Raw genomic sequence first — 9,233 nt, forward strand, 5'->3', positions numbered from 1 at the left:
TGTTTGCCACATGTATTTTGGGGCACTCTGGCTAGGCGCATAAATATTTACAATTGTTATTTCTTCCTGATGGATTGTCCCTTTTATTAATACATAGTGTCCTTCTTTGTCTCTTTTAATTGTTTTACATTTTAAGTCAAATTTGTCTGATTGTAGGATAGCTACCCCTGCTCTTTTCTGGTTGCTGTTTGAGTGAAATATATTTTTCCAACCTTTCACATTTAACCTGTTTTTATCCTTGGCTCTAAAGTGAATCTCTTGTAGAAAGCATACCAATGGATCCTGTTTGTTTGTTTTTTTAATCCATTCTGCCAGTCTATGCGTTTTGATTGGAGAGTTTAATCCATTAACATTAGACTTTGGGTTTTATATGTCATCTTATTTTTCTCTCTCTCTCTCTTTTTACCCTTTTAGTTACTCTTATTGATAATCTTCATTTCTACCCTCTTCTCCAAACCTCTGTCTCATGTCTGTTCCTGTCTGCCTCTAGCATACCCTTTAGTATTTCTTTTAGAGCAGATCTCTTGTTCACGAAGTCTCTCAGTGTCTGTTTATCTGAAAATATTTTAAACTCTCCCTTATTTTTGAAGGACAGTTTTACCAAGTATAGAATTCTTGGTTGGCAGTTTTTCCCATTCAGTATCTTAAATATATCCTACCACTGCCTTCTCACCTCCATGGTTTTTGCTGAGAAATCTGCACTTAGTCTTATGGAGCTTCTCTTGTATGTGATGGATCACTTTTCACTTGCTGCTTTCAGAATTCTCTTTTTGTCTTTGGCATTTGACAATCTGATTAGTAAGTGTCTTGGAATAGGTCTATTTGGATCTGTTCTGTTTGGGGTACACTGTGCTTCCTGGACCTGTAATTTTATATCTTTCATAAGAGTTTGGTAATTTTCAGTGATTATTTCTCAATTATTCTTTCTGCCCATTTCCCCTTCTCTTCTCCGTCTGGTATACCATATGACACATATATTTGTGTGCTTCATGTTGTCATTCAATTCCCTGAGACCCTGGTCATATTTTTCCATTCTTTTCCCTATCTGTTCTTTTGTGTCTAGGATTTCAGATTTCCTGTCCTCTAGTTCACCAATCCTTTATTCTGCTTCTTTGAATCTGCTGTTGTATATCTCCATTGTGCTTTTCATCTCCTTTATTGTATCTTTCATTCCCATAAGTTCTGTCATTTTTTTTTTTTTTTTTTGCACACTTCTGAGTTCTTCTTTGTGGTCACTCAGTGTCTTCTTTATATCCTTCACTTCTTTTGCCACATTTTCCTTCAACTCATTGATTTGGTTTAGCATATTTGTTTGAACATCTTTAATTAGTTGTTTCAACTCCTGCATCTCACCTGCAGTTTTAGTTTGTTCCTTTGACTGGACCATATCTTCATGCTTCCTAGTATGACATATGGTTTTTTGCTGGTGTCTAGGTATCTGATTTTCTTGATTGTTTTTTTTCTGGAGGTCATTTTACCTTTTTTGCCTAGGGTTTTCTTTTTCTTTTTGTTTTTAAACAAAATTTACATTTTATTTAGATTGAAATAAACTGAACAAAATTATTTTCTTCATCAAAAATAACAGCAATATTTTCTGTATTATTCCTAGATAAACCACAAAACAATTATTTGTGTAAGTTTTCCAGGTTCTGCTTATAAATCAAGAAAAGGTAGTCGATATAGTCATGGAAATAGAAGAAAACAGATAAATCAGCAGTCAGTATCTGTAGCCTCTGATTCTGTCTTAGCTGTGAAACAGAAATGTTCAACACATATTTGCTAAAATGCTTATGAAGGCATAGGCTCAAAAAAGGAATGTAAACAGCAAAAACTAGATGTGGAAAAAGTGTCTAGGGTTTTCTTGTTTGGTTTTGTTCTCTAATTGTTCTTTGACATTTGGTTCAACGTATTCTAGACCTCTAGCCTAGCTTCTGTTTATCTGATCATAATTTTTCAGCTCTTATTTTTCTGATTCTTGCCCTGCCTATATGGAAGATTTTTGAGATTGTCCTTTATTTGTGCAGCTGTTTCACCCCCAGGAAAAAGCTTTCTATTCCCTCTTTTCCTCAGGGAATGTTATCTGATGTTTGTTTTGTTATGTTATGTTTTTGCCTCTCTATTTTTTTTTTTTTTTTTGGCTGGAACATGATTATATTTAAAATATTAACCAATGCAACAGACATTAGATTTGATGGATGGTTACAAAAGCCAAACAACAATCCATCCACAAAATCTTGACATAAACAACCTAAAGAATTGCTCCTAAAATCATGCTTAGGCAAAACCTGCCTGGAACACATGGGATGCAACATATACAAAGACATACAAACCACTTTCTAGTACAAAACTTTGCAAAAAACACTTGGAGAATTCCATAATTTTTATTTTAAAAGAATGCTGTTTCATGAACAAAAACAATCATAGAAAAAATACCAGAGTATTATTTGTTACAAATAAGGCAACTAATGTCCTCATATCTCAAAATCCTTTACAAAAGGAAATAACTTAGTAAGTTCTAGTTTGGGATTTTTTTTTTTTTGGGGGGGGGGTCTGTTACTTCTTTTTTCTTTTTCTTTTCATCTGCTTCCATCTTAAGATTAACTTCTTCCATTGTAAGTGCCCCCTGTTTCTTATTCTTTGCTTTCTTAACCTTTTCCTTGATGGCAGCCATATCAATTTTAACCTTAGAACCTTCCTTAGGTTTCACACCTGGTTTTTCTTTTGGAAGAATAAAAGCCTTGTTTCTTTCCTCTTCTCTCTTCCTGAGAGCTTCTGCTTGTTTAGCCTTATTGTTTCCATTTTCTGTAGCTTTTTCTGACTTGCCTTCAAAAAGTATTCACCACTAGCCAATTCTTTATCAATTTGACTTTCTGGCTGTGGTGGTGGGAATGGTATATATATATATATATTTAAGAGTTCTTTTCTTTGGTTCCTTGCATTTATTCACATTTTTGTGTTTGAACTGTGGCAAAAATATTTCCCAACTTTGTGATCTTAATTCAGAATCTTTTGCCAACTCTCATTTAGTCATTAAGGTTTTAAGTTATAAATTGGATGAATATTCTTCATAGTATATAAGACTAATTGTTTGAACCTCTTTTAAGCCACTAAAAGGTCCAATGGCTGAAACCATGTTTCTCTGAACCATAATGTAACCGTTTGTTAAGAGTTCCAGTGCCTTCAGTGTTGATCCTTTGGGACCAATAAGCCATTGTCTTCTTTTTACAAACCTTTATTTTATACTAAGGAGCCTATTTTAATGATGCCATGTGGAACATCATCTTGAAGAATTCGAACTGCCTGTTCAAATGAAATACTCCTTACTAAAAGTTTTATTAGGTTTCTGTCCCTAATAATGATATATGGACCAAAAGTCTTCTTTGTTGTATAAATCATCATGCTGCCCTCTATCAGGTCCAGGGTTGCATTCATGTGATGTTCATTCAAGGCTTTCTGCACCAATGGCCAGCATTCTTTCAAGTAAGCCTCCCTATATTTTGGAAACAAAGTTGCAAAACTACTTTCTTCCAGGAGCCGTCTGGGATTATCTTCTTTCAAAAAGGCTGGTTCCTTCCAACCATCAGGAACAGTGAGGAGTTCTGCTTCATCTCCATTCTCAGGCTTCAGCTTCTGGTTTCAAAATTCACATTTCCCAGATGCCACAGCTGACCCATTTACTCCTCTATATGTTTTTAACACTCCTTTTGTTACCTCTAGCAACTTTTACCTGGAGGTCTGGCTTTGGGTGGAGGGTGCCCCCAAATAGGATCAATCCCTGTCAGGTTTTCCCAGGCAAGACAGGCTCAGAACTCATGAAGGGGGCATAATCAGTATTAAGGTTCTGTTCCAGTTTGCTAATGCTGCTGTTATGCAAAACACCAGAAATGGATTGGCTTTTATAAAAGAGGGGTTATTTGGCTACAAATTTACAGTTCTGTGGCCAAGAAAGTGTCCAAACAATAGGGTATCTTCACTGAAGAATGGCCAATGGCATCTGGAAAACCTCTGTCAGCTAGGAGGGCACGTGGCTTGCATCTGCTTCAGGGTTCTGGTTTCAAAATGGCTTACTCCCAGGGCATTTCTCTAAACATCTAGGGGTGTTCTCTTAGTTTTTCCCAAGCAAACTGTGGGCTATCAAAAGTCTGCTTTCAACAGCCATTTCTAAAATGTCTCTCTCAGCTGCAGCACTGAGCTCCTCGGTCTGAGCTCTTATAGGGTTCCAGTGATTTAATAAGACCCACACTGAATGGGCAGGGTAACACCTCCATGGATATAATCTAATCAAAGGTATTACCCTGATTGGGTGAGTCATATCTCCATGGAAACAATAAAGAGGTCACACCCTAATCAGAAAGTTTAATAAATCATCCCTACAAGATTGTGTTAAAGAATATGGCTTTTTCTGGGGGGCACAGTATATACAAACCAGCACAGATTCTCTTGTGAAGAAACCCAGCAAGGTTCTTCCAAGCAGATGGCGCATTTCAGCCCACTGTTCCTCACAGGTCTAAAGTGGTACTGTGCCTTTAATTCTCAGCAGACCCTGTTCCTGCCAAAGGCATAATTGAGACAAAGGCTGAGGCTGAAGGCAGGCTTAAACTTTCTTTTCTCCAGCTCTTGGAGTCTGAATTCTCTAAATAGCAGTCACCATCTACGCTGCACCTTGTCCACTGTCTTTTTTTTGTGGGGGGGAAGAGGGGTACGAGCCACTCTTCAGCAGGCTGATAAAGTTACAGGACTCTCAAGCAGGCCCCTTTCTCCCCTGCCAGGAGTGTGTTTGAGACAGGCTGGACTCTGCTTTTTGTAGGTTGAAACTTCTGCTGATATCCCAGCCCCTGGGTTCTAAATTCTCTGAGTGGGAGCCACCACTAGCATTGGGCCCTGCCCCCACCCATTTCTTGGGGAAGATATGCCCTCTAGGGAACTATCTCCTTCACCTGACTAGTTACTTTGTCTTTCATTCAGCCCTACTCCCACACTTGCCTGGGGCAGGGCTGAAAACAGAGAATGCCTGCTGCTTTCTTTAATGGGCTGCTTAAAAAAAAAGAAAGAAAAAAATCTGTTCTCAGAGCCAAGCCCAGCTCCTCATGTTCACTAATCAAGAGCCAGAGTTGATATCCAGCTCTGTGTGCCCCTTTTCTTAGTGCACAGCCCTTTTCCAGCATTCTGAGCTCAGCCAACTCCAGTAGCTTCTGATTTTTTAAATATATGTATTTTTCCTCATCTCTACCTTCTCCTTGCTGGGAGTGGGACTGATACAGGGTTTATTTCTTATTTGTCTTGTAAATTTATCTGTGCTCAGAACTGGTAGCAGTCCAAATTTGTTAATCAAATCCCCAGTTGGAGTGTGGTTGAGCTCCCCTTCCCTTGCTCCTAGTAGTAAGGGCTTCTTTTTCCCACCCAGAAGAGTACTCTGAGTTAGCCTGCTGCCCCAGTGGGGGAGGGTCACCAGCCTCCATAGTGTGAAAGTATTTAACTACAGTTCTGTGCTGTGGTTGATAAGTCTTGCCCTTCAGATTGTTCCTGGTTGGTGTATGATATGTGTCTGATCTCAGAAGTCCTCCAAACAATTGTTCCAGACAGTTCCTGGCTATTTACTAGCTGCCATAGAGGAGAAACTAAATCCCACACCTCCCTGTGCCACCATCTTGACCTTCCTCTGTCTTTTTAACATTGAATTCTGAGAATTCTTTGTATGTTCTAGATACTAATCCTCTGTTAGATACGTGGTTTGGAAATAATTTCTCCCACGTTGTAGTTTGCCTTTTTATCTTCAATATATGAAAATTTCAGAGCAAAATTTTTTAAATTTTGATGAAGTCCAATTCATCAATTTTTCCTTCTATCATTTGGTTAAAGTTCTTTATATATTCTAGATACAAGTCATTCATCATATATATGTTTTGCGAATATTTTTTCTCCCAGAATGGGTTTGCCTTAATTTTCTTAATGGGCTTTTTACAAGCAGAAGCTTGTAATTTTGAAGAAGTCCAAATTATCAATCTTATTTTATGGATAATGCTTTTTGAGTTCCCTCTAAGAAAATTTTGCTTACTCCATGGTCATAAAGATAGCCTATGATTTGTTCTAGAAGCTTCATTGTTTTTAGCTTTTATGTTTAGGCCCATGATTCATCCCCAAATCTCTTTGTGCACATTGTGATTTAAGGGTCAAAAATTATTTTTTTTTCACATGCTTAACCAAATGATCCAGCAACATTTGCCAAAAAGACCGTTCTTCCCCCATAAAATTGCTTCTGTACCTTTGTCAAAATCTATTGGCATATGTGTGAGGGTCTATTTCTATATTCTTTCATCTGTTCCACTTATCTATACATCTATCCTTATGGCCAGTACCACACTGTCTTGATTACTGTAACTTGATTTCAGGTCATGTGAATTTACCAACTTTGTTCTCTCTCTCTTTTAAATATTATTTTAGTGATTTTAGGTGTTTTACTTTTCCACACAAATTTTAGAAGTTTTATCAATTTCTTTAAAAAAAAACCCATTAGGATTTGGTTAGATTATATTGAATCTATAGATTAACATGGGGGAAATTAGAATCTTAAAATATTGCTGCTAAAAATACAGTTTGATGTATCTCTTCCTCTGGGTCTTCTTTGTCTCAGTAATTTTTGCAGTTTTTAGTCTGTGGGTCTTTCATATCTTTTATTAACTTAATTGCTTCAAATATTTTAAAGATAATGTAAAAGGAATTTTTCTTAGTTTTATTTTCAAGCTGTTGCTAATATATTTTGGTATATTGGTCTTGAAAACTATAAATTTGGTAGATACCCTTAATAGTTCTAGTATTTCTTTAGATTCCTTGGGATATTCTATGTAAATAATCATGTCCTCTGCCATTAATAACAGTTTTCATTTGTCATTTATTTTTGTTCATTTCCCACTTCATCATGATGTGTTCTCCTTTTATATATTGCTGGATTCAATCTGCTAATATTTTGTTGAGGATTTTACATTAATGCTTTGAGGAATGTTGGTCTGTAATTTTCTTTTGCTATAATGTTTTTGTCAGAAATTAGTATCATAAAACAAGTTGATGAGTGTTTCCTCCTCCTTTTTTCTGCTTAATATGTCATTGCTAAATGTAAACTATGAAGTACAATTTCTTTAATAAATATAGAGATCAATTCACATTTCCTGCTTTTTGCATCAGTTTAGTAAGTTATGTTTTCAATGGGATTTGTATATTTAGTCTGTTTTTAAATTTATTGACATAAATATGTTCATAATATTGTCTTCTTTTAAAAATTCTTATAGGATATGTAATAACATTTTATCTTTCATTCTTTATTTTGCAATTTTATGATTTATGACCCACCCCTTTTATTCTTTATCCATCTTTCTAGTGTCTTGCCAGTTTTATTAATTTTCTCAAAGAACCAACTTTGGCTTTATCGTCTCTATCATTTATCTGTTTTCTCTGTATCAGTTTGTATTCTTATCTTTCTTATTTCCTTGCATCAACTTATTTTGGTTTTAATTTGTTTTACTTTTTGTAGCTTCTAAAAAAGGAAACCTAGATCATTGATTTTAAACCATTCTTTTCTAATATAAGCATATAAAGCTATAAATTTCCCTCTAAGCACTATTTTAGTTGTATCCCATTCAATTTTTATGTTGTTTCCATTAGCATTAATTTGAAATATTTCTAATTTCCCTTGGAATATATTTAATTTCAAGATATTTGAGGATTTTCTTGATATGGCTAGTTCTAATTAATTCTGTTGTGGTCAGAAAATATGTTCTGTAAGATTTTATCCTTTTGAAACTTATAGAGATTTATATTACAGCCCAGCTTATGGTCTATCTTGGTGTATGTTTCAGGCACAAATGAAAAGAATGTATATCAAGCAGTTTGGGGGAGTAAGTTTCTATAAACATCAGTGAAGTTAAGTCATTTGATAGTCTCTTCAAATCTTCTCTATCTTTACTAGTTTTTAAAATTTGTTTTATCAATCAGTGTATTAGTTAGGGTTCTCTAGGGAAACAGAATCAACAAGAGATATCTATAAATATAAGATTTATAAAAGTGTCTCACGCAACTGAGGGTATGCACGAGTCCAAATTCCATAGGGCAGGCAACAGACTGGCAACTCCAAGGAAGATGTTCGATGAACTCTTCAATCAGCAAACTGGCAACTCCAATGAATGTATTTGATGAACTCCTCAGGCAATGAACTGGCAACTTCGACAAACTCCTCAGGAAACACTTTGCTGGTCAGCCAAAGAAGAAGTGAAGGTCCTCCATCTGTCTAGCTTAAAAGTCTTCAACTGAGGAGAAACTAAGATGGCAGCTAGGTGAGACAGGGCAAAAAAAACACCTCCATGAAAAACACTAGATAAAAACCAGAAAGTGACCCAGAATACTGGTTACAGCGATGTGCCAGCTGGACGAGGTCTCCTAGTTCCAGAGGGGCAGTATACTTGGTGAAACCAGGAGTCTGCATTCTGAAACAAGTGAGTAAGCTGGATGGAAGACCCACAGCCACGCGGTGGTCTGGGGAAGCCAGGGTTTGGCATTTGAAGACCAACAGGCTGTTTTTTTGTGTTTTTTTTTTGTTTGTTTGTTTGTTTGTTTTTTAAAAAAAAAGGGAAAAACCCAGGAGCAGCTGCAGCTGCGATAGTGGGAACCATGCATCAAAACACAGCAAGAGGGGTCTGGGCCAGCCTCTCGGTGTCTGGCCTGGAAGATAGCCCGCTGCAGATACCCTTGGGGCCGGAGGAATGGAGGGGAGAGCCGGAAGCAGAAAGAAACCCCGCGGCTAGCAGCTGGCTCCCCAGAGGGCTGGATAAACTCCTACGTGGGGCCGTGCCCACAGCCCAGAGCCCCTCCAGTTGTCCCGGAGCTGGGAAGGAGGAACTGTGCAAGGAGGGGGGTGTGGAGATGCCCCGTTCAGCCATCTTTGCATCAGGCTGAGAGCGCCCTGACATGGCACGGCAGCCCGGGTCTTCCCTTGAGGGACAGTGCGCACTGGTGACGTAGCATGGCATTCCCTTGGCAGAGGTCCTGGAGGATTGCAGCGGGGCAGGGGGACCCACTTGGAGAACCCAGGGACACTATGCCAAATCCGGTGGTTTGTGGGACAGCTAGAGAGAGGGTCTGGGGCTGAAATGAAATGAAGGCTTAGACTCTTGCGGCAGCCTTGAATCTCCGGGAACCTGGGGGATTTGAATATCAAAGCTGTCCTTCCTCCTCGGCCACCCGTA

The 9,233-nt window shown here is 37.7% G+C and overlaps 1 pseudogene; it reads right to left on the minus strand.

The window, feature by feature from the left end:
* Window positions 1-2,563: 2,563 nt before the first annotated feature.
* Window positions 2,564-6,060, minus strand: LOC119526810 (annotated as a pseudogene).
* Between the last annotated feature and the right edge of the window lie 3,173 nt (window positions 6,061-9,233).

Source organism: Choloepus didactylus, chromosome 1, assembly GCF_015220235.1.
Source record: "Choloepus didactylus isolate mChoDid1 chromosome 1, mChoDid1.pri, whole genome shotgun sequence".
Taxonomy (NCBI): Eukaryota; Metazoa; Chordata; class Mammalia; order Pilosa; family Megalonychidae; genus Choloepus; species Choloepus didactylus.